Source organism: Octodon degus, unplaced genomic scaffold (genome assembly GCF_000260255.1).
Source record: "Octodon degus isolate 3935 unplaced genomic scaffold, OctDeg1.0 scaffold00054, whole genome shotgun sequence".
Taxonomy (NCBI): domain Eukaryota; kingdom Metazoa; phylum Chordata; class Mammalia; order Rodentia; family Octodontidae; genus Octodon; species Octodon degus.
In genome coordinates, this window is record NW_004524630.1 from 12,361,089 (window position 1) to 12,388,114 (window position 27,026).

The window sequence follows — 27,026 nt, forward strand, 5'->3', positions numbered from 1 at the left end:
ACCCTATACCAAATACATTAAAAATATAAATAAAATAAAATAAAAAATAAACTCTCCAGTACAATGGAAAACATGGATGGATTAGATTTTTTTTCTTAAAGTAATACCTTACTACATGCTGCCTATTTTGTAAAAAAACTCTTTAAATCTTAAAACACATTGCTGGGTGTGGTGGCACATGCCTGTAATCCCAGCACCTGAGAGGCTAAGGCAGGTGTGAGTTCAAGAACAGCATGAACTACATAGTGAGACACTGTCTTAAAAAAAAAATCTTTTTTTAAAATTAATTTTATTGTGAAACAAATAGCAATGCAACAGTTTCAATAATACATTGCATATTGTCTTCATAGTGGTTATTCATAGTACAAGATGCAGACATGACATCTTGTCAAAACACTATTAGTACAAATCTTTCTTCTCATTGAATTAAGAGGAAGTAGCTGTATATCTATCTTAACTATTTTTTAAATAATTTTATTGAGAAAAAATAGCAATGAGACAGTTTCAAAACCAATTACTAGCACAGTTTCAATAATTAATACATTGCATATTGCTGTCTTAGTGGTTATTCATTGTACAAGATGCAGACATGATATCCTGTCCACAAACACTATTAGAACAAATCTCTCTATTCAATGATCCAAGAGAATGCAGCTGTGTATCTATCTTAACTATTTTGAACATACAGACACAAAATGGTTATTCATTTGTATCCCCCTTTTTATTTAGTTTTGTCAGAGAAGGGTATTCCATTGTCATTTAAATATTGTAGGTGCCTGCATCTTAAAACACAGATTAAAAGGAAATGGATAAAAACAAGATGTAGCATGAAAACACTATTACAAAAAAATTAATACATTAAAATGTATTAATATAAAACACAGTGGTAGTAATGTAAAAAAAAGTGTCAAAAAATAACTTTTTTAAAAATCTCATAGAGTTCAATTCATTCAGAAAACAAATTCTAGAGAAAAATCTTAGCCCAGAGCTAAGAAAAAGAAAAATTAAACATAAAAAACAAACCATAAAAATCTGTTAAAATAAAAAAAAAAATCTGTTAAAATAGACTTCATACAAATTTGATTTTTTGTTGTTGTTCTTTAAAAGACAATGAGGGGGGCTGGGAGATAGCTCAGTAGAATAAGCACTTGTCTGGCAAATGCAAGGCCCTGAGTTCAATCCCCAGTACTGCAAATAAATAAATAAATAAAAATGAAAAAATAAAAAAGACAATGTGGGGCCAGGGATATAGCTCAGTGGCACAATTGCCTGCCTGGCAAGTACAAAGTCCTAAGTTCAATTCCCAGTCAAAAAAAAAAAAACAAAAAAACCCAATGTGGCTGGATGTGATGTGTATATTTGCATCCCAGTCTCTTGGGAGGCTGAGGCAAGAGGATTTCAAGTTCTAAACCAGGCTTGGAAATTTAACAAGATCCTTTCTCAAAATAAAAAGGGCTGCAGATGCAATTTAGTAGTACAGTGTTTGCCTAGTAGGCATGAGGCCCTTGAGTTGATCCTTGGCACAAAAGAAAGGAAGAATAGAAGGAAAGGAGAGAGAGAGAGAGAGAGAGAGAGAGAGAGAGAGAGAGAGAGAGAGAGAGATCGGATGGGGAAGAGACACAGCTACAAAAATGAAAGAAGAAAATGAAATACTGAAAACTAAATGTCTGGAAAACATCTGTAAAACTGTATCTAGAAAACTGGAAGATAACAGTGCAAGAAAAAAAGGTGTGCAGAAGATTTAAACATGTACTTCACCAAACAAGAAAAGGGAATGGCAAATTAGTACATGAATAACATTATTACCCACTGAGGAAATGAACATTAAAAGCACAGTGAAATAGCACTGCATTCCCCAAAGAATGGCCAAAATTGTAAAGAAAATACTAAGTGTTGATAAGCAGATAGAGCACCTACTATATTTCCCTGAAAATAAGACTGGGTCTTATATTATTTTTTACTCCAAAAAATCAAATAGGGCTTATTTTCCAGAGATGTCTTACTTTTTCATGTACAACAACTTACACTTACTCATGTAAAGAAATCTATTTTATTCAAATATAGTCATATCATCTTCTGAAACGTTGTAACCCTACAAACTCCAAACTCTGGCCTGAATTTCTTGCAACTCCATTTCCAGTAGAACTATGAGCCCCAATCTCTCATGTCCAGCAATAGAGCTCTTCTTAAATGAGTATTTCTTGTCCATGTAGCCCATCCATAGTACATTGGCAACACAACTGCTAGTGGTTATATTTATTTATTTATTTATTTGGAAGCAGATAACTTTATTAACTGATCAAATCATAAAAACATCATGGTAGATACCTTAGTTCATCCTTCTAATAATCTGGTCTTCCCTATTTCCAGCATCTCCACCTTCCACAAAATGGGTGGTCTTTTTCTTCATTCCACCTTGTGGAGATGATAACGTGAATGGCCACTGGAAGTTATTCGCCTCTTTGAAGCATTTTCCAACAGTATAGATCTCATGAGTCAGATCCTTCATGGATCTGATATGACGCCATCTTTACCAAGAGATCCAGCAATCGATGAATTATCTGTCCAGGCAATTTGCTTCTTATTGATTTTGCCGTAGCCACGCTTGTATATTAGTTCATTCACTGGCTTCAGGTTTGGGCGCCCCCATGCAACGTACAGCTCCACAATTCTCAGCATGTTAACTGAAGCCTTGTTGAGCTTAACAAAGATACCATTCAGGATTTGGTGAAGGCGAAGAAGCTGCAACACCTTGCGGACCTTTGGGCTCCCACCATTAATAGCCCTGATCCAGATGACAAATGCCAGTTTGGGCTCTGCAGGGACATAGAAGTTGCCAGCTTTTCTTGCCATCCTAGCCATCCGGATCTCAGCTCTGTACATCTTTCTGTCTTCCTTATGAGTGTGCCTGGCTTCTTCATAGATGAGCTTCCTCCTCGCCTTGTGAAGCGTCTTCTGGCCAAACTTCTTTCTCAGGCACTTTATCTTCAACTCTGAAATGTCTTTGCTTTTTCTTAAGGGATTCTGGGACAGCAGGAACCTTCTTTTTCTTCTCTTCGATACCCTCCATGGTTCCAGCCGGAAAAGAATGCTAGTGATGTGATACCATGAACTCTTCACTGAAGTCACAAAATCTTAGCTGAGCATGGTGGTGCACACCTATAATCCCAGCACTTGGGAAGCTAAGGCAGGAAGATTGTGGCAAGTGTGAGTCCAGCCTGGGCTGCAAAGTGAACTCAAGGCCAGCCTGAACTGCATAGCAAGGCCCTGTCTCAAAAAGAAAAAAAAAAAGAGCCTTGCAGGCTAGGCTTCACAAAATTTCCATTCAACCAAGTGTTAGTTGAAGGCTTAAAAGACAATGGTAAGAGTTAAGAATGATGGTCCACACAAAAGTGACAAAAAAAAAAAAAAAAATTGCAAGCCCCAAAATTCAGAAAATGTTTCTTTATTTCAAATGAGTGCATTAAGTATGTCCGTTATAACACGTGATGCATTTCATTATGAAGATTCTTTTTTTTGCTTTCAGGACTGGGGATTGAACTCAGGCCCTTGCGCTTGCCAGGCAAGCACTTATTCTTCTGAGCTATCTCCCCGGCCTGAAGATTCTTATGAACATTAGACACAACCATGTCTCTTCACTATAAAACACATATGTTATTTGTTCATTGATTGTTTATTTGTTATTTGGCAATTAATTTTGAGTTCATCTGTTTACATAGTGTTTCCTGCCATCCAGAGGTGCCCATGTGGGCCAGGTGAGGTGATGCACACTGTAATCCCAGCATCAGGAAACTGAGGCAGGAGGATTGCCATGAATTCAAGGGCAGTCTGATCTACACAGTGAGACTGTCTCCAAAACAGCAACAACAATAATAATAATAATAAATTTTTTAATTAAATGTGTCTACTTGGATATTTACAAATAATTATAATTTATGATTTATTTGATGTGTTAATGTCAGTAATATTTATATTAAATTATATATTATAACTTTTATAATTTAATATATCTGTCACATGTTGCAACAGATGTACTAAATGCCTCCATCTGGCTGATGATCTTAACTGGGGCATATTTGGGGGTCAGGCTTATTTTTCAAGCATCCAAAAAAATCCTGCTATGGCTTATTTTCCAGTTAGGTCATATTCGGGAAGAAATACAGTGGTTCTTCCTTTCTTTCTCTCTTTCTTTCTCTCTTTCTCTCTTTCTCTCTTTCTCTCTTTCTCTCTTTCTCTCTTTCTCTCTTTCTTTCTTCTTTCTTTCTAATGTATTTTGGTTGTTGCAGTTTGGACACATGGTGATCCTGCTTTCAGCCTCCCCAGTGCTGGGATTACAGGCATGAACCAGTATGCCTGGACTCTGGCTGACTCAGTCTGCCCTGGGGGCTGGGGCTGGCATGGCATGTGGCACCAGGGATCAAACCACAGTCCCTGCACTTGCCTAAGCTTGCCTAAGCAGGAGCTTTATTCTGCAAAGCTATCTCACCAGCCCCAGAGTGGTTCTTTCAAATTGCCTGTGAGAGCACAATGGCATTGCCAATTTGAAAAATAGCTTGACTTTCTAATAAATTTGAACATATGTTTCACTGTATTACTTGACCATTCCACTGCTAGATATCTAAGAGTGATGGAAGCATGTGTCTACATAAAGATTTGTATCATTAGGGCACACTTATAGGCATATTATAACAAAACTTAGAAACCCTTTCATAGCCTGTGACTATGCTTGTGCTCCCTGTCATGTAGCCAGCCCTGACTGTGTAGGCCCAGATGTTGCCCCTTAATGGTATGTGGGTCAAACGGACTGTGTCTGGCTTGTATTTTAAAAATACACAGTGAGGGGCCAGGGAGATGGCTCAGTAGGATAAGTGCTTGACTGCCAAAAACAAGGATCTGAGTTCAATCCCCAGTTCCACCAAAAAATAAAAATAAAAATAAAAATAAAAATAAAAATACACAGTGATTCCAACTTGCTTTAAGGGCTTCAAAGCCTTCATGTTTGGGGGAAGACTGACCCAGTCAAGGACACTTTCAACGCTACCTGCTTTTCTCAGACCACCTCCCTCCCAGAATGTTCCCGTACAAACCTGCCTGACAATATATGATATAATTCTTGTATTCCATGTAACCAATCATGTAATAACCAATATCAGCTTTGTAGTTCCCACCCACAAACCATTTTTAAACTGAACTCGAGGGCTGGGGAGATGACTCAGTAGAATAAGTGCTTGCCTGGCAAGCACAAGGGCCTGAGTTCAATCCCTGGTTCTGAAAAAAATAAAAATAAAAAAAAAAAAAAAAAAAACTGAACTCGAACCTGATTCTGGGCTGATGATTTGAGCTTCCATGTTCCCCAGTCCAATAGCGAATGAAAGTTGCCTTCTAACTCCTTGGGGCAAAGTCTTCCATGTGGTTTGATACTGGTTTTTCTACTACAGCATGAAAAAAATCATAGATATTTTATTCATGCTAGCCCCAAACTGCAAACAAATAAAATACCTGTGATATTTCCATGTGATGGAATGCTATTTCATAATTACAAAGAAAAAAACAACTGCTGGTATGAAAATAATATAGATGAAACCTAAAAGCATATGCTAAGTAAAAGAAGCCACACACAAAAAGACTACAAATTTCATTTATCTATAAGCCCAGAAAGTACAACACTATGGCGACCAAAAGATCAGTTCCAAGCTCAGGGAGTGAAGGGAGGGAGTGCACTTCGGGGAAGCACAAAAGAACTTGAGTGATGGAGATGCTTCCTGTCTTAGTTTTAGTGGTGGTTACAGATGGTACTCATCCAAAACTCAGTAAGTGGCCAAGTTTGTTGTTACTGTTCACCATGTTGGAAATTGAATCTAGGGTCTTGTGCATGCTAGACAGGAGCTCTGCCAGTGAGCTAGGCTCCAGGCCCCATGAGCAAGTTTTTATTGTATGTAAGTCATGCTTCAATAAGAAAGATTTTCTAAATGGTATGTTATTCTGCTGAAATAAAATATGATCTACAAAGCATTGCCTTCAGCTCATAATCACTTTATACACAAGAGATATAAGGCATATGTCCCTGCAAAACTATATAAACTGTGTGGGTTAAAATGAAATTACTAGTTTAGTGCAATAGACTCTACGTAGTGGTCATCTTCATTCACTTCAATGGTTTGGAGGGATGAAGATAACTGAAGATAAATATTCAAAAGAATTCCAAATAATTTGAATTTTTGAGTATCTTCTTCCTAATAAGTGGAAAAATAAATTTCCACCTTAAATATCTCAAGTTTGCTTCCAATGGTGAGGGTGTAGCTTAATAGTAGAACACTTATCTAATATGTGTGAAGTCCTATCCCCAGCACTGGGAAAAAGAAGTGTTTGCTTATGTCACTTAGTTATAATCATGGCAAATTCTATATGCTATCTATATGTTCATAATTTAATATTCAATAATACTTTTTGGGTGTTTTGTTTTTGTGCTGCTGAGCTAGCTCTCCAGCCCTGACTTTTTTGAATCTTAAAATGATAGGTTTACTTGGACACTGGAGAGATAGCTCATTGGCATAAGCACCTGCCTGGCAAGCACAAGGTCCTGAGTTCAATCCTCAGTACAAAAAAAATAAATAAATAAAATTAAAAAAATAATAATTCTTTATGCCTATTTTTAAAAATATATTCTAATTTTTAAATGTTTTTCATCATATTCTGTAGGGACTTAAAGTTCAACATATCAATACTTGATGGAAAAATACCTGTTCCACATTATGCCTAAGATGTTTGATATTCAGACAGATAGTGAGGTTAAGCTTAATAGCCTAGGTTGTATGGTAATAACAATAAGCTTGTTTTCTAGATGGTTAACAACCTAAGTTTGCAGACCAAAATTAGAGAAAAGGGAGGGCCACAAGGAAAGCCAACATTTTGGCCCTAACCTTCCAAGGTCACTTAAGACTCAGGACATAAGAGAACTTGTACTGTAACGACATGTAACTCGGTAGTGTCCCGAATTTTCTGATCAAGGAGATTATGGGGCCAAAGAGGAAAGTGATCTATGATGCAGAATGTGCCTAAGGAGAGTCACATGGAGAGAAAACATTCTCTCAGACTTTCACAGAGAGCACATTGGCCAAGCAATGGCCGTGACTCATCCACATGGCTGACACTGACAAAGGTCTCAGGATAAATCCTGAGGGGATTTGACTGACCTTATCAGACCCAAAAGCTACAACTCTTGTTGCATAGGTCCTGCTTTACCTTGGTCTTAACCATCCAGCAGAAAAGTATAAAAATGAAGTATAAGAAATAAAGCCATGTTGTTATGTTGAGCCGTAGGGGACTCAGGTCAACAATTTCTGACATTGCCAGTGAAGTGGAAGACCCAATACTATTATGGACTACTGAACTCTTTTAGAATATTTTGCTGAGTTTACACACCTATAATGTTTAAATGATGGAACTTAACAAAAAAAAAAAAGGGATACAGATGAATTTCCACTTTGTATCTGTGTATTCAAAGTGGTTAGGAGAGATATATCGTTACATTCTCTTAATGAATAGAGAGATTTGTTCTAGTGATGTTTGTAAATAGGATATCAAGTCTGCATCTTGTACAGCAATTAATCACTAGGAAGAATGTATGCAATGTGTTAATTATTGAAACTATCTGGGGCTGGTGAGATGGCTCAGTGGTCTCAAGCACCTACTTAGAACAAGCTTAGCAAAGCACAGGGACCACGGTTCAATCCCCCAGCACCACATGCCAGCCAGCCCCGCCTCCTGGTGGGCTGAGCTGGCCACACACACACATAATAAATAAATAAATAAATAAATAAATAAATAAAATAAACTTCTAAAAAAAAAAAAAGAAAGAAAGAAACTATCCTACCAATTTGGTTTGAAACTGTCTCATTGCTATTTTTTTCTCAATAAAATTATGGAAAATAAATAAATAAAAACAAAATACAAAAAAAGATGGATTTAGTAGATTTTTTTGCTTAATTAAACTCACAATGAAGTTCACTAACTAGAAGGATTACCAAATTTAATTATATCATTATAGCAGTAGCGTTATCATCTTCTAAATGTCTGTATGTATTTAGACCAGTTGAAGATTGGATAAATATGTTTTCTCTCAGAGTGGGAAAGAGGCACTTGGGGTGTAGCTCAGTTTGAACATGTGCCCAAGACCCTGGATTTCATCCCCAGCACTGAAAAAATTAAAAAGGAAAAAGAAAATAAAAGAAACACTGTCAGGTCCCTACAGAAGATAATGTGCCTTCACTGCTGGATGTGTACTGGGAGCAGCTTCTCAAATTAGATCCTTCCAACTGCCGGGCTGGGGTTAGCTCTTTATCTTCATTCTCTACATTTCTTATCACTGAGCTTTGACGGAGGCATTACATTACTACAGAATCAGACTGGGGACTTGTAGCCCTTGTCTCTGTCTATAACAAGCCAGGACAGGTTGAAGTGCTGGATTAGCTCCCAAAAAGAAACCAAACGTAAGTGTAGGGACTTGGTCAGCAAAGAAAATCTGTCACAGTCTTTACTTACCATTATTTGTTAAAGTAGGCCCAAGCAACTGAAAGATGGCCCAAAGAAAAATTTAACACCCCTATGAAAGTCTAGCCCTTACCACGGTCTTACTATGTAGATCAGACTGGCATTAAAATCACTACACTCACTATGTAGCCCAGGCTGACCTCAATCAAGCTCACAGCAATTCTCCTGCCTCAGCCTCTCAAGTGCTGGAACTACAGGCCTGTGCCTTTTTTTTTTTTTTTTTCCTTTCTTTTCAGTGCTGGGGATGGAACCCACACCCTTGTACATGCTAAGCAAGAGGTCTTCCAACGAGCTATGTCCTCAAGTCTATTCAAGTCTTAAAATGGGAAAAAGGCTACCTTTACAGATACCTGTGATCTGTGTCCGTCACCTAAAGACAGATAACATCCCCAAGTAAATTTACTAAGATGTTTTCAAGTGTACGATCCTCTCAGAAAACATCTTTTGGTTCTCAAGTCCCATTAATGAACATCATACAACAGCTTACTGAAACCTCTTGCTAACCAGGAGGTCACCATAGGCATTCCCGTATGTCCACTGCCGGTGGACACCTATGGAGAATCAGATCTATGCTCATATTTAACTGTGTCTGCCACAAAATCTACGTGAAGACCTGGGTGACGTAGATATTGATTAACTGTATATTTGACATCAAACACTAAATTTAACTTTGCGTATCCAAGTCCTACACATACATTCCTAAACACACACACCAGCACAATGACAGCCTAGGGTTTTAATGAATTCCTTTCACCATAATAGTAAAAGACATGTTTTTTGTTTATTTGCTTGCTTATTTGTTTGTTTGTTTTGTAGTACCAGGGATTGAACTCAGGACCTTGCACTTGCCAGGCAAGTGCTTGTTCTACTGAGCTATCTCCCTGGCCCAAAAGACATGTTTTTAAAATTTATGCTATTTTCTATCTTCCAGGGCCAGAAAGTTACCACTTTTTTTTTTATTATATTCTTTTTTGTTACTTGTTTGTTTGAAATAGGGTCTTGTTATATATTTCAGGCTGTCCTTGAACTCGTGGAAATCCTTCTGCCTTAGCCACCCAAGAACTGGAGTTACAGACATGTGCCACCAGACACAGCTGTACATACTCTTCGAAGTAACTTTAAAAAAAAAATTTTTTTAATGTATTTAGTACAAGGTCTACAGGGTCTCATTACACAGATGGGACTTGTAGTGATCTTCCTGTTTTCAGCCTCCCAAATGCTGGGATTACAGGCATGTGCCACCACACCCAGTCTCAGTTGCAGCACACCGCATGCTGAGGATTAAACCCTGGTTGCTGTGCCTGCCTAAGCAGGCACTTTAGTCCCCTGAGCTATCTGGCCAGCCCTTGAAGTAACTTTTTAAATAACAAAACATTTATTGCTGTTTTCTCATTTCAGCAGTAATATGTATTCTTTTTAGAAAATAAGAAGCCAAGACATTTATAAGCCCAAACACCACCAAACATAAAAGCCAAAACATAAAAACAACCCGTAATTCTATGACAGCAGGGTCAAGACATTCACTTGTGTTTCCCATGGTTCTGGGTGTTATGGTTTGTGTCTAGTTGTTCCCCCAAAGCCTCCTGCAGTCATGGGGAGGCTTCTGGAGTTTGTGATTGATTCATGATCCTACGCTGGGATTGTGGGTGTACGTGGCCTGGGGCAGATACTCTACAGTACAATGTGAAGAGGGGAGAGAGGCCAGCTAGCTGCCGGAGGAGCTGCTGCTTCTGTTTTTGTTCTTTGCTCTTTGCCTCCACCATGAAAGCCTGCTCGGTGCCACCATGTGCCACTCGACCTTGGAGCCAGCTGAGTATGGACTAAGACCTCCACAAACTGTGAGCTAAATAAACCTTTCATTGCTTCATTTTGGGTGTTAGGTACTTTGTCCCAGCAACGAGAGAAGACTGCTCCCCATGTTAACACTGGATGCCCAGGATTTCCTTCCACGTTTCTCTTCCTTTCTTCCTATCTTTCTTTTTTGGAGCCAGGGTTACACTATTTTCTCTCTCTCTTTTTTTTTCCTCTCTTTTTTAAGCTACCATTTTGTTTGTCTATTTATTTATTGGCAAAGACTTATTAGTATCTTGGACTCATGACCTTACGCTTGCCAGGCAGGTGCTTGTGCCAGGACCTATGGTATACTCCCCAGCCTACAGTATACTCCTGTCTCAGCCTCCTGAGGACTAGCATTCCAGTTGAGTGTCACTGCATCTGGCTTTTTTTCTTCTTTTCTTTTTTGTTGGTAGAACGTAATGATTGTGTTCATTGTGGGAACTTGAGACCTGTGACTTTCTTTCTTTCTGTGGACATAGTTATTCTATCACTTTTTATTTATCCACATAATAATTTCATGTCACTGGCCTTTATTTTTACTTTGTTTATAAAACTCACTTAAGTACTCCTACACTTAGGGGCTTTTAAATTGGTATTAAAAAAAGTTTCGAAAACTTTAAAAAAATAAATTGGTACTAATACTTCACTATTATAAATGTGATACATTTGAAAATCTTTTCAAAAAATTTTTACTAGTACATGTTTGCAGTATATAATGATTACATTCATCGCAGGGGGTTGGTCCATGTATGTAACACATCTTAATTCTTTTTATATCCCCTTCCTCCCCCTCCATCTCTTGGTCCCCTTCCCCCTTCTGAAGGTATTTGGTACAGGGTCTCACTACGCAGCTCAGACTCCGAGTGGTCCTCCTGCTTTCAGCCTCCCCAGCGCCGGGAGCACAGGCTTGTGCTACCACAGCCAGACTCCGTGGCTGGCTTAGTGTGCCTGGCGGTGGGCCAGTGTGGCCTGTGTTGCGGGGGACCAAACCTGTGCTTGCCTGAGCAGGTGCGTAGTCTGCTGAGTTATCTCACTGGCCCTCTTGGTCCCTTTTGCAGCCTTCTTGCAATCCTCCTGCTTCAGCCTTCTGAAATACTGAGATTACTGACCTGTTTCACCGCACCAGATTTTTTTCACACTAATATTAATGACGGTTTGTCTCATTAAAAAGACCTACTACAGGGGCTGGCGAGATGGCTCAGTGGTCTAAAGCACCTACTTAGAACAAGCTAAGCTAAGCAAAAGCAGAGACCGCGGTTCAATCCCCAGCACCACATGCCAGCCAGCCCCGCCCCCTGGTGGGCTGAACTGGCCACATACACACTAAATAAATAAATAAATAAAGTTTAAAAAAAAAAGACCTACTACAAAGCTTAAACATTTACTTGAGGAGTAGAGGGAAGATCCAAATGAACTTTGTTTTCATGCTAAATATCAAATCCAGGGCTTCATGCTTGCTAGGCAAGTGCTCTTCCCCTCAGTTATGGTCCAGCACTCCAAATAAACTTTTTTTTTTTTTTTTGTATTTTAGGGAAGGATCTACAGGGTGTTCAGGTTTTCACTACTAGATTGGAGTCATAGTGATCCACCTGTTTGCAGCCTTCCAAGAGCTGGGATTACAGGTGTGCGCTACCATTCCCAGTCTCCAATGCTGTCTCTGGGGGTGGGGCCAGCACGGGGTGGGGCGGGGGGATTGAACACATTCCCTCCCTCCCCTGTGCCTGCTTGCAGGTGCTTTAATCCGCTGAGCTATTTGGCCGGCCCAACTTTTTTTTTTTTTTTTTTGAAGTGTGGTCTTGCTAAATTGGCCAGGTTAGGCTCAAATGTGCCTAACCTCCTGCCTCTGCCTCCCAAGTGCTGAAATTACAGGTGTGCACACCCAAGCCTGGCCTAAATGAATCGATTAATGGGAATCTGTTTGTGAGGCTAGGTTTTGTATTACAATCCGATAGAGGCTCTGAAGTGAGGCCAGTTAGAAATAACCCAGTAGCGGGGGAGGTGACTCGCCAGTCTGTGTTGCCTTTGGTCACAGTTAAGGCCCTCAAAGCATTACTTTTTTTTCCATAGCCACTGAGAATAACAAAAGTTGACAATGGGGAAAAGGCGGGGAAGGAAATAAGTAAGAAAATGTGACAAATGGGCACGAGCGCCAAGCTCCATTTAAAGGTCAGAGAATCCATTTAGACACTCTGATACCTCGTCAGCTTCTAATACACTGGAGGTTTTAGCATTTACATCATATGAACTGATATCCTAAAAGACCTTTCCAGTTTTTGTATCTTTTTTCAGGGAAAAACAAAGGCACTAGGGGGCCGGGGAGATGGCTCAGTAGAATTAGCACTTGCCTGGCAAGCGCAAGGGTCTGAGTTCAAATCCCCAGTTCCACCAAAAAAAAAAAAAAAAAAAAAGTTAGAGGTCATAGCAAGTTTAACACTGGCCTGAACTATACATATCAAGAGCCTATTTTTTAAAAAAAATCAAAACACTGAATTAAAAAGAAAAAAACCAAAGCAAGAAATGAGCAAATAAATAATTCCCTTCTCATTATATACTATAAAGAATTATGACCATTTCTAACAGCAAATTTAAAAAAGGCACTGAAGTGAGTCAAGGTTATGTCAGATGAAGCTTGACGTGTCTACCCCGGACAGGAGTGCACCCCCATTAAAATCCCTCACCAACACTAGTGCTGTAATATACAGCTGGTGCTTCCTGTAACTATGTCAATTCAATTTAAGACTAAATAGTTTTCTAGCTGGACTTTTTTCTTTTTAAATAGCATCTCATTGTTTTCCAAGCTTGTCTCACACTTGCTAGGTAGCCAAGGCAAGTTCAAATTCATGGTCCTCCCAAGTGCTGGGGTTATAGTCATGTGCTACCAGGCCTGTGCAGCTGGGCTTTTAAAAGGTGATGCAAGCAAGGGGCAGTAGTGTAGCTTTGTAATCTCAGCACTTGGGAGGCTGAGGCAGGAGGATCACAGCAAATTTGAGGCCAACCTGGGCTACATACATAGTGAGTTCAGGCCACCATGAAGAACATAGTCAAGCCCTGTCTTACAAAAAGTGATGCAATGTGCACACTTTATCTAGTATCTATCTATCTATCTATCTATCTATCTATCCTATCTAAAATATCCTAAGCCCCTGAAATTTTAATTCTTTTTCTTTTTAAGAGCATAATATATTTATCGAGGGAAAGATGGCTCCTGTCTGAGAAAAGGACAGAAGGGGGACCCGAGTGGGTTGCCTGGGAAGCTGCCTTTTCTAGGGATTTTTATAGAGCAAAACCATCTCTGATCTTGATCCTTAAAGTATGTTATTTGCTCTTTAATGGATATTGTTCCAGGAAGAAAATTCTAGTAGCACCCTTGTGTTTCCTGAGTTTCTTTATCTGACATCAAAGTTCTTCATGTGGTCACACATTAACCTTTATCATCTATCACACATTGAAAAAAGAGACAGTATAACGGATGGGGGACCTGAGACTCTGAAGAGGGAAGAGTTTGGCTCTAGGGTGACCTAGCCAGTGACTAAACTTATGAGCAAGTTCTCTTAATTCCACGTGCCACGTAACCTCCATCTAGACCCCAGGCACTACCTGTGAGTGAGTCTCAGTGTTGTCTTTTCCTTATATTTACTAGTAAAAAGAAACTTAACTACCTTTTATTTATCTACCTAGCTGTCTTAGTTACTTTTCTCTTGTGGCGGAGATAAAATAACCGAACACTCAAGGTTAAAGAAGGAAAGGGTTATTTAGTTCACAATTTGTAGCGGTTTCAGTCCGTACTCAGCTGGCTCCCAGGCAGGTGGCGTGGCAGAGAGCCATCACAAAGTACAGTTCCTGGTGTCCACAGGGTAGCGAAAGCAGCAAGAGACCTTAACAGAGTCTTTCTGCCCCTTCAATATTCTGTCTAGGCTACCAGGATTAGGGTGGCACTATGCCAGTCAGAGGTCTGATTGGTAATCACATACCTGTTTTTGGTCTTTTCAAGACAGGGTCTCACAGTGGAGTTCAGGCTGACCTTGAGCTCATCTTTTAACCCAGGCAGGCTTCCAACTTGCAACCATCCTCCTGCCTCAGCCTCCCGAGAGCTGGGATTACAGGTATGTTCCACTACACCTGGAGGAAATCACACACCCTTAATCATAGCATTATATACTCTTGATTCAGCCACTTCTGAAAAAGCCTCACCTCCGATGGCATCAGACTTTGGGGGGGGGGCATCTAAACACAAACCACAACACTAGCCATTTATTGATTATGGTGCTGGGGCTTGAACCTAGGGCCTTACACGTGCTAAGGACATGTTCTTCCTCTGAGCTCCACCCTAGCTCCAAGCTGGCCTATCAAAAATCATACTTTGTATGCAGACAGCAAGTCTGAAGGTGCTCTATTCATTCTTTGTGATTAATACCCAGAGCAGAATGAGGGCAGAAATCCCGAGAGGCAACTAACCTTGCAGGTGATTACCCTGCAGGTGATTACCTCAGGGTTCCTTATGTTGAACCTGGGGTTTTAAAAATACAAAGCTGTCCACGTACCTGAATCCTCCAGACCAGGTGTGTCCAGCCTACAACTCTGGACAACTAGAAATGCAGCCCCACAATGTTACCAGCGTTTAACATTGGGTGATTCTGCCTGGACTGCGTAGTGCTCCAGCACTCGGCAGGCGACAACAGAAGCTGTGCAGCGGAGGGCGCAGGGCCCGCTCCACCTGTAGGTGAGCTTGTGAGACTTGGCAAATAAAACACAGCGATGACTGATAATCATCTTTCAACCTATCTACATGTGTATGTGACTGTGAGGACTGTGACTCAACTGTTTGTTTATTTTATGTCTTCGTGGGACAGGGTCTTTCTATGCAGTGCAGGCTGGCCTTGAACTCACTTCGTAGCTCAGGCTGGCCTCAAACTCACAGCCATTCTCCTGCTTCAGCCTCCCCAGTGCTGGGATTGCACACATGCGCCACCATACCTGCCCTCAACTGTTTAATTTTAGTAAGCAGACTCATAATTTTCTCTCTTTCTCTCTCTCTCTCTTTTTTTTTTTTTGAGACAGCATCTTGCTATGTAGTGCAGGCTGGCCTTGAACTCTTGGTGATCTTTCTACCTCAGCCTCCTGAGTGCTGGGATTATAGGCATGGGACATCATGCCTGGCTAAGTTTTCTTATTTAATTATTAAATGTACTGGTGTTAATTTTGTAAGTTAAAATATTAAAAAATGAAGTTTTGTTACACATATACTCAATCTCTGTGTATCTATCTATCTTGGTTTTGTGAGTCAGAATCCCACTATGTAGCCCACCTAGACTGGCCTTAAACTTGAAATCCTACTGCCTCATCCTCTCAAGTGCTTGGATTAGAGGCATGTAATACCACATCTGAGCATTAACTGTAATTATATATCCTATATATTTGGCCAAAGAAATCCCCTTCACTAAGAGTGCCTCAAACAGTGACACAAAGAAGAAGGGAGAAGGAGGAGAAAGAAGAGGAAGAAGAAAAAGAAAGGGAAGTGGAAGGGCAAGGAGAAATAGGGAGAAGGAGGAGGAGAAGAGGGGGAAGAGCTGGAAGATATTTTTAACAGTGCAGCTACGCTATTGGAGGGAGGCTCTCAGATACATGCCAGGAAACTCTGGCTGTGGCCTGCTCTATTCAATTTTTAATCACTTCAACAAACACGAGCCACCAACTGATTTTCAGACTACACAGTCTTGGAGGGACTGCTAGCAAATACCAGCAATATCACACCAAGGTGTTAAAAGCTGTCTACAAGCTGTAATGATGGGATGAAGTGACCCAAATAAAATCTTAGAGACCAATAAGAGCCCTAAAATTTGCATTTCAGTACTCATCTGCACAAATTTTATTTCCTTAGGCCACAGTTTCCTTGCCATCATTTGCCAAAATTAACAAGCTAAATAAGTTAATGAAAAAATCTGGGTTAAAAGAAATCGTAGATGTTATTAAACATTAAGGTAAAACAGTCTATAAACACTAACTGCTCCATAAGTACTGTTATACTCTAGAAATACTGCTTCATTTGGGGTCTAACTCCCCAAGCGGCCTCAATAGATGGAAATGTTGTGCCTACGGTCCTTTAGAGCACAGGTGCAGTTTTCCTTGGAGTCCCAAGAATGTGTTTGAACTTCCCAAACACCAAAAATCAAAACAAAACAAAGCTTGATGACCCATTGGCCTAAGGCACTTTAATCAGCTCTGACTAATTTTTAGGAAGATATTGACAAAACCTCAAAACATGTGCCAGCTATTCCCAGGATGGCAAAGGATTAGAAATCCTATCCTATGGAAACTGCTGAGAGCCAGGCATGGTGGTGCACACCTGTAATCTCAGCGCTCAGGGAGGCTGAGGTAGGAGGAAAACAGCAAAGTTGAGGATAGTCTGGGTAAAAAGTGAGTTCAAGGCCAGCCAGTACTACAAAGCAAGACACTATGTTGATGAGCACAAAATAATGAAACAAGCAAATAAAAGAGAAAAAGAATTGAAAAACTTGGGGAATAACATGGAGTAGAAAGGGCCAGCGGGATAGCTCAGCAGACTAAGCACTTGCTTAGGCAAGTGCAGGGACTGGGATTTGATCCCCAGCACCTCAGGCCCCGGGTGTGCTGAGCCAGCCTCTGGAGACTGGGCATGGTGGCTCATGCCTGTAATCCCAGGGCTGGGGAGGCTGAAAACAGGACGATCACTATGAGTCCTAGCTTTATAGTGAGATTCTGTACCAAACACATTAAATAGATAGGTAGATAGATAGATAGATAGATAGACAGACAGACAACGAGTGTTGGGGACATGGTACCATTCTTCAGTATCTGAAGGACCTGGGTGTATAAACTGGGTTAGAAAGTCACAATTAGAGGGCCGGCCAAATAGCTCAGTGGCTGGACTTGAAAGCTGACTGGATTACGGGGGCTCATGGCCGACTTGGTGTTGGGGTGGGCATGTGTCAGAAGAGGTAGCTCACCACGTGGGTGTCCTGGAGATGTGTACCTCCCATCCCAGAAGTGAGTCTCTCTCTCTCTGTCTCTGTCTCTCTCTCCCTGTCTCTCTGTCTCTGTCTCTCTCTGTCTCTCTGTCTCTGTCTCTGTCTCTGTCTCTCTCTCTCTCTCTCCCTGTTTCTGTCTCTGTCTCTGTCTGTTTCTCTCTCTCTTTTCTCTTTCTCTCTCTCTCTCTCTCTCTCTCTCTCTCTCTCTCTCTCTCTCTTTCTGCCTGTTTCCTCTCTTTCTGTCTCTTTGCCTCTCTGTCTTTCGGTCTCTTTGTCTTTCTCTCTGTCTCTGTCTTTGTTTCCTCTTTCTGTCTCTCTCCCCTCTGCCTTGGAGCCAACCAACTATGAGCCTCAAACAAACGTCCCTTCCTTTAAGTTGTGGGTGTTGGCATTGTATCTCACCAGCAAGAAAGTGACTAAGACCCTGTCCCTTCACCAAATTTGTGTTAATACACTTGGAGAAGTTTAACGCTGTGATGAAATACATTTTTCTCTTTGTATCGATAATCTGAAATGGAAACAAACTTGAATGCACTTCACACTCAGAGGACAAAACTACATCTGAGCCAGGCATGGTGGCACATTCCTCTAATCCCAGAACCCGGGAGGCTGAGGCAGGAGGATCAGTGGGAGTTCAAAGCCCACCTGGGCTACAAAGTGAGTTCAAGGCCAGCCTGAACTACATAGCGAGACTCTGTCTCAAAAAGAGACAAAAACCAAACCAAACCAAACCATTTTGCCACTCTAAATAATCAGCGGGTCATTGAGAGATTAATAAATTCCAAAGTATTAATAAATTCCAAAGCTAAACTATTATTTAAGGACCTGGAAGAATTTAGCCCAATTCTTCGTTTAATAAAAAAGGGGTTTGGGAGCGTAGCTCAGTGGTAGAGCATTTGCCGTGCATGTACAAGACTCTTGGCTTGATTGTCAGCACCACCAAAAATAAATAAATAATTTTTTTTTTAAAGAAAGGAAGGAAGGGAGAGAAAAACTCCCAGAACAACACATTAATAAGGAGAAACTAGGCTGATATAGGAGGATCACTGCAAGTTCCAGGCCAGCCTGCGCTAGCCAGTGAGTTCCAGGCCAGCCTAAAGGACACTGAGAGACTCTATCTCAAAAACCAAAACAAACAAACAAACAAACCAACCACCAAATAACGAAACTGAGTGCTCTCCTCTAGATCTGGACAAGAGGGCAGGGTCTGCTCTTGCCACGCATAGCCTACATGGCCCTGGAGGTTCCAGCTGGGGCATGTACAAAAGACCTGGAGAGGAAGAAGTAAACCTGCTTATTCGCATATGGCACAATCTTGTATCTAGGACATCCTAAGAAGTTCACTAAAAATTATTAGAATTAACATCAAGTTCAGTATCTTTATAAAATACAAGAACAACATGCATATAAAAATTGATTGTATTGCTATTTAGTAGCAATGAACAAACCAATAATCTCCCCCTCAAAAAAAAACTTACCAAAAAAAGAAAAAAGAAAAAGACACTTAGGAAACAATTCAATTTACTATAGTATCAAAAAGAACAAAATGATTGGGAATAGATTTAACATACTAAAGATAAAATTCATTCTTAAACTTAGAAAACATTGTGAAAAGAAATTAGAGGAGCTGGGCATAGTGGCACACCCTTGTAAGCCCAGCAGTCAGTCAGAAACCTGAGATAGGAGGACTGCTGTGAGTTTGAGGCCAGCCTAGGCCATGAAGAGAGCTCAAGACCAGGCTGACCTACATAGTGAAGGGCTGGGGATGTAGTTCCGTGGCACAGTGCTTGCCTGACAAATGCAGGGTCCTGAGTTCGATTCCCAGTATTAAAAAATAGAAAGAAGAGAAAAAAAATAAAGGGTATCTAAAACCACAGAATGAAACCCTAATCAGGCATAATGGTCTATACCCCCAGTTACTCAGGAGGTTGAAGCAGAAGGATCACACATTTCAGACCAGAGTGGGCATTTTATGGAGAGACCCTGTCTCAGAGAGGGGAAAAAAAAAATCCGTGTTCATTGACTGGACAGTACTACTCAGGAGCAACATTACTCTTGAATTAAACTTCAGTTTTGGCATGATCCTATCAAAACCCCAGCTGGCTTCTCTGCAAAAACTGACACTCGGATACTAAAACCATGTGGACATTCAAGGGAACAGCTAACACAATCCTGAAATGTAACAGTTAAGGCACTCACACTAGTTGATTTCAAAACATACTATAGAACTACAGTAAGCCACTGTGTGTGGTACTGGCAATGTGCAGCTCCATGGGATAGAACGGAGAGGCCAGAAGCAACGCCTTACACTTACGATCAACTGATTTCCGACAGAGGTGACACGACCATTCAATGCAGGAAAGAATCGACTTCTTACCCAATGGTGCTGGGACGATTAAATGCAGCCCAACAAATAAAACTCAGTATCTCGCACAGGACACAAACTCTAATCCAGAGCGCATCACAGACCTAAATGTAAGACTTAAAACCATAAAACGTGGCTAAGAAAACATAGGAGTCATTTTTGTGACTCTTCAGTTGGGCAATGGTTTTTAGATGTGATAACAAAAGTATAAGGAACTACAGCAACCAAAAATAGACACACTGGGGCTGAGCATGTTGGCACATGCCTGTGACTCCAGCACTCTGGGATGCTGGGGCAGGAGGATCATGAGTTTGAGGCCAGTCTGGGCAATTTAGTGATTCAGTGAGACCCTGTGTCTCAAAATAAGATATTTTTGAAAGGGCTAGGATGTAGTTTATTTTTCTTTAAAATACAAAATTAAAAATAATGGTGCTTGAAAGAATAGCAGAGAAGAAATAAAAATGTAATCTACTGAATGGATAAAAATAGTTACAAATTACATAGCTATAAAAACATTTATCTAGATTTTTTTCTTCTTCTTTTTTTGTTTTTCCGCAGTTCTGGGGATTGAACCTAGAGGCACTCTACTACTGAGCTATTATTCCCAGCCCTTTTTATTTTTCATTTTAGATAATATCTCACTAAGTTTCCCAGGCTCGCCTTGAACTCAGGTTCAAGTGATCCTACTACGTCAGGTTTCCAAATAGGTGAGATTACAGGTGTTCATCACCATGCCTAACTTATCCAAAATATTTAAAGCACTCTTTTTAAAAAAAATTTATTTATTTTTATGAGCAGAATATATTTATTGAGAGAAAGAAAGCTCCTGTCCCGAGAGAAGGACAGGAGGAGGGGCCTGAGTGGGTAGTTTCCCCCTTAAAGCACTCTTATTGTTCAAAATTAAAAAAAAAAAATCTGGGAATGGCAGCACATACCCATAATCCCAGTCCTTAGGAGGCTGACAAATGCAGGGTCTTGAGTTCGATTCCCAGTATAAAAAAAAGAAACAGAAAGAAAGAAAAGAAAAGAGCACTAATAGTTGGAGACCAGCCTGACTTACAGTGAGTTAAAGACCAGCCTGAACTACATAGTAAGATCCTGGATCAAAATATCTTTTGGTTAATAAATAAAACAAAAAAACAAGGGCCGGCCAAATAGCTCAGGGGATTAAAACGCCTGATTATGCAGACACAGGGGCTGGGAGTTTGATCCCCGGGCCTGCTGTGCAGGCCCCACCCCCGGGACACACTGAGATGGCGATTGAGACTGGGGTGGTGGCACATGCCTGTAATCCCAGCTCTTGGGAGGCTATAAGCAGGAGGATCACTGCGAGTCTGATCTACACAGTGAGACCCTGTAGACCCTTGTAGACCCTGTCTTAAATACAGAAAACAAACAAATAGATACCTCAATTTTAAAAACAACCTAAGGATTTGAGTAGACACCCCTGTCAAATATATATACACAAAAGACCAATTACAATTACAGTGCAGGGAGTATAGCTCATGGTAGAGTCCTTGCCTGCCACGCCAAGGCCCTGGGTTCAATCACCAGTAAAAGGGGGAAAGGCCAATTTGTACCTGAAAAGGTGCTATAGTATTAGTGATTTAAGAGCAGGAATCAAAACAAATGGTATTTTCCATTCATATCCATTAGGATGGCTACAATATAAAATAAAGCTAATAACTAATATTCATGTGGATGTCATAAGATTAGAACTCTCTTTTATTATTGGTGGGAATGTAAAGTGATACAGCTGATTAGAAAAAAGTTCTGGTTCTTCTTCAAAAGGCTAACACAGGGTTACTGTTATGGCTTGTAGTGTATCTAGACGTTCCCCCCAAGCCTCCTGCGCTCATAGGTAGGGATTTTGAATTTAGGGCATGTGATACTGAGATTAAAGGTGTGTGGTACTAGATTAGTCCACTGATTGGTTTAGCATTGCTCTGGGTATTGTTGAATGGAGTTACTGGAAGACAGAGGTCTCACTCTCTGGCACCACCCAAAAGGTTTATAGCCTGGATATGATAAAAGGGACAGAAAGAAAGGGAAATTGTTTGCTGCTTGCTTCATCTTCGCTGCTTCCTGCCTGCTCTGCCATGGACTATTTCTTCTCGAGCAATGCCCCTCAGCCATGCCACCCTACCTTAGAGCCCACAGATTATGGACTGAAACCTCTACAAACTGTGAGCCAAAATAAACCTTGCTTCCTTTAATTTGTGGGTGTCAGGCATTTTGTTTTAGCAACAAGGAAAGTAACTACTAGGACAGTTACCATGCAGTTCCGCTCCAAGGTATACACCCAAGGAAATAAGAACAAACAGTAATCCAAACAGAAACCTTGTATATGAAAAAAAAAATTTTTTTTTGAGACATGTTGTAACTTTAGACTGTCCTTGAACTCACTGTGTAGCCCAGGTTGCCCTCAAACTTGTGCCCATCCTCTTGCCCCCACCTCCCAAATGCTGTGTTTACTGGCACGCATCATCAAGCCTGGCCTTTTTCTAAAGACAGGGTCTTCCTTTGGAAGCCGGGTTGGCCTCAAACTCTCGATAGTCTTCCTTTCTCAGCCTGCTGAGTTCTGGGATTAGATCCACACACCACCATGCCTAGCTAGCAGTATTCTTGATATCCAAAAAGGAAAGCAACCCCAAAGCCCATCGGCTAATGAAGGGTATAAGCAGTGTGGTAAATCCACGCAACAAAGTGCTATTTGGGCATATGAAAGAATGACGTAAATACCTACGTGCTAAAACACAGATATACTTTGAAAACATAATACGTGCTCTGTCATTAATCACATCTGGTAGCATGGTCACCTCACACCTGGAAGTCTGATTTCTGGAAGTTAGTGTGTGCTTCTGGGAGCTGAACTCGGGCCTCTGCACTGAGCACCATTTCTAGCCCCTTTTTGTTTTTTATTTTGAGGCAAAGTCTCTCTAACTTGCTAAATTGCTCAGGCTGGACTCACACTTGTGATCGTTCTAATCCTTAGAGTGCTGCACTGTGCCTGGTTTAAATTTGGATCTTTTTAATATCTGCTCTAACTGTGTAACATATTCGATCTTTTCCACTATATTTTTGAACCTGTAGAAACAAATTATAAGAACTATTTTATTGTCCTTGCCTGCTTATCCTTTTTTTTTTTTTTTTTTTTTTTTGCACTGAAGGTTGAACTCAGAACCTTATGTTTGCCAGGCAGACATTTACGCCACTGAGTTATCTCCCTGGCCCTGCTTGCTTATTCTTTTTGTTTTGTGAAACCATCTATATAGTCAGGGTAGCTCTAAATTCACTGTGTAGCCCAGAAGGGCCTCAAACTCACAGGGATTCTCCTGCCTCAGCCTCCCAAGCACTGGGATTTCAGACATGCACCACCACACCTGGCCTGTTTGCCTTCTTATTTGATATCTGCATCAGTTCTGGGTCAGTTTGACTCTTCATTGTGCATTGTACTTTCCTGCTTATTTGTCTGCTCAGTAATTTTAACTGAATGTCATTCATTGTAATTTCACCCTGTTAGAAGCTAGATATTTATGCAGTCACATTAATATTCTGGTTATTTGGAACAGTTTGATCATTTAAAAGCTGGTTTTTACAATTTGTTTGGCAGTACCTGAGCAGCCTTTAGCCCGAGGATCAATTTTTCCCCCCATAGCTGAAGCAAGACAATTCTGAGAATTTCTCCTAATGTCCAGTAAATTGCGCAAGTTCTGATCTAGCTAAGTGGGACAGACACTACTGACCTGGTGTGAGTTCTAGCTGTTGTTCCTACAATGCTCTACGTGGTTCTTTCCCTGGCCTGGAGAAGTATCCCCACATATGTGAACATTGGACAGTTTGATTTCTAGATTTGGTTGCAGTCTCTCCCTCCCTCCCCCTCCCTTTCTCCCTCTTCCCTTCCTGCTTCCCTCCCTTCCTACCTCCTCCCTCCCTCTTTCCCTCCCTCCCTCCCTCCCTCCCTCTTTCTCTCCAACTCTAACTCATCTGTCCTGCAAGCCTTAGCTGTCCCTAGACTTTCCAGGCAGTAGGCTCGACGGTCACAGGATTCACCTCATGTGTTTTCCATCTTTTGAGGATCACTGTTCTTCATGGCCTGATGGCCATTGTCTTCAAAACCAACCATGACCGAGCACACCTTTAATTCCAGCTCCACGGGAGGCCAAGGCAAGGAAGGTCACAAGTTTGGGGCCAACGTGGACAACTTAGTGAAGCCCTACCCCCCCCCCCAAAAAAAAAGTTATTTTAACAAATAGCAGTGAAAGAATGCATGCTCAGTAATGAGTTCAGGGTCTCACTACTTTCACCCTGGGTTCAATCCCTGGTACCAAATAAAAATACAAAAAACATTGTGTCCAGGTTTTTAATTTGTTTCAGATTGGTGGGTAAATTTGTTCTGTTATTCCAGAACTAGAAGTCCGAACAAATTTGAATATAACAACCATTGTGAATTTTCTCTTCTTGTTTTGAAATTCTATGCCATTCATATTGTTTTATATTGCTTTGTTTCTATCTTTGCTCTTATTTTTGTTTTTGTCTTTCCTCTTTCAAAAAAGAGCTAGAAATCCAGTTTATACTGTACTTAGAAAATGAAGAAGTAATTGGCTGGCACAATCTGACCGTAGGAGGGAAGACTCTCCACCAGCCTCAGGGTTAACTGGATCAGCTCCTTTCAAACCAGAGCCCTCTCTCTCTGCCTTTCCACTGCCTCTCCACCTCTATATGTCAGACGTATTCTACTGGCTACCACGGCTACTGCCACTTCCTCCTTCTCCATCCCACCTCAATGGCCAGAATGCCCCGAAGAGAAAACTTTTTAAAAAATGTCCTACTTAACTCTGCAGAGGGGCTGAATGTGGATAAATCCCATGACTGTGTCTCATGCCAACCGACAAGTTCAGGAGAGAACAGTACAAGGACCAGTCCAACAAACAAAGAAAATATGCCTCAATTGGGCAGTTTGACACGTCCCTGTAATCCCAGCATTCTGGGAGGCAAAGGCAGAAGGATTGTAAATTGAAGCCCCCTGCGGCAGTTTAGTGACTTAGCAAGACCCTCTCTTAAAATGAAAACCATAAAAAGGCTAGGCATAGTGTCTGGAGTGGACCTTGGGGATGTGGTTTGGTCCTGAAATTCCATCCGGATTGTCTTTGTGAGCTACAAAAAGTGACTTTTATCTCTGTTACTACATGGGTCATAAAGGGAAGTTGGGTCACAAATTCCTGAAGTTCACGTTCTTGACATCAAGATATTTTGCTGACCCGCTGGGTATTATACACCAACAAAAGCAATTGCAAGAATGATGTTATGACCAGGAAAGAGGCCTTTGTACTTAAAAGTGGGATGGAGGAACTGAAGAGAATAACTGATGACAGCGAAATTACCAAATAGGAAGCCAGGGATATAGCTCAGCGGTATAAGTGCCTGCCTGGCAAACACAAGGTCCTGAGTTCGAACCCCTTACTTCATAAAAAGAAAGTTACCAAATAGGATGATCCTGTACAGACCAACAGGAGCCTGAAATTGTCATTGAAGATAAATACATTTCTTTCACCCATCAAAAACTGGTTTTCTTATTGATGTCAATCAGTCCAAGGACCCAAAGGCTTATGAATATTTTATTATCTTGTCCAGGACCTGAGTGTTTGGGCTTGAACTCAGGACCTTGTGCTTGCCAGGCAGGCATTGTGCCACTGAACTATCTGTCCTGCCCCTTGGTCTTCAATTTTAATGGATTATATTTCAAAATTAAACCAAGGCTGGGGCAGAAAGATCTCAGCAAGTTCAAAGTCTGCTTGGGTTTATAGTGAACTCAAGGTCAGCCTCACCTTCACAGCAAGACCATGTATCTCTCTCTCAAAAGTAATTAAATCAATTTAGATTGAATATGGGTGTGGACAAAAGGGAAGTAGGAATAGTTGTTTATTTGTGACTGTTTATTTGATTGTTGCTTTGTGTGTGTGTGTGTGTGTGTGTGTGTGTGTGTTTTAGGGAAGGGCCTACAGGGTGCTCAGGGTCTCACTACTAGATTGGGCTCATAGTGATTCTCCGGTTTACAGCCTCCCAAGAGCTGGGATTACAGGTGTGCACCACCACGCCTAGTCTCAGTGCATCCCTGGGGTGGAGCCTGCATGGCAGGCCTGGGAGATTGAACCCCTGGCCCCTGCACCTGCTTGCAGGCACTTTAATCTGCTGAGCTATTTGGCCGGCCCTCTGTTGCCTCTTTGAGACAAAGTTTCACTATGTAGTTTAGGCTGGCCTCCAATTCACTTTATAGTCCAGGTGGGCCTCAATCCTCCTGCCTCAGTCTCCTATGTGCTGGGATTATAGGCATGTACCACCATGCTCAGAACTAACTTTGGGTATTTTCTGGATCTAATTCCCTAAAAATAAAGTTGTTATATCAAAGATTTTGGATAGTTTGTTCCCACACATTGTCAACTGTTCACCTAAGAACACAACACATTTCCTCAGCATTACCAGTTCTGGGCATTAGAATGTTTTCATTGTTGCCAAGCCAACAGGTAAAAAGATATTGTGCTGCTATTTTTAAGTTGTAGTTCTTTGATTAGTCTTGAAGTCAATTTTTGTCACAGACATTCACACAGTGGCTTTATTCACTGTTAATAATTTTGCATGTAGTAATATTTTAAAAAGTCATCTGCCTTTATTTTGCCTCGTGTTATTTATTTATTTATTTATTTGGCAGAACAGGGGATTGAACTCAGGCCCTTGCACTTGCCAGGGAAGTGCTTATTCTACTGAGCCATCTTTCTGGCCCCCTTGTGTACTTTTCTGATAGGACTTTTGAATACCTTTGTGCGCAGTCTGTCAATCTCTCCCTCTATGATTTCTGTTTTTAATGCTGATATAGGCTGTACCACACACTTTTCAGTTACATTTTACACAGTTTCTTCCCCACACACACACACCTTTTTTTTTTTTTTTTTTGAGACAGGGCCTTGCTATGTAGTCCAGGCTGGCCTGGAGCTCGCTCTGAAGCCCAGGCAGCCCTTGAACTCCCAGGGATCCTGCTGTCTCAGCCTTCCAAGTGCTGGAATTACAGGCATGCGCCACCACACCCAGCATGTCAGGCAGTTTCTAGTCAGCATTTTTCAAGCCATCTGTACAAACCGCCTTGTGGCACGTATCTCTTGGAGCGGTTAAGCTACTCCTGCATCTTACAAAACTCCCAGGGCTGGAGGCAGCGATCCGAAGCCTGGTTTCTCCCAAAAGGCTAAGGGAGGCAGTGCTTCTGCCATGTTTACCAA

The 27,026-nt window shown here is 41.0% G+C and overlaps 1 pseudogene; it reads left to right on the forward strand.

Annotated features, from left to right (window-relative positions):
* Positions 1–25,562, forward strand: part of LOC111817304 — a 27,991-nt pseudogene extending 2,429 nt beyond the window's left edge.
* Positions 25,563–27,026: the final 1,464 nt, after the last annotated feature.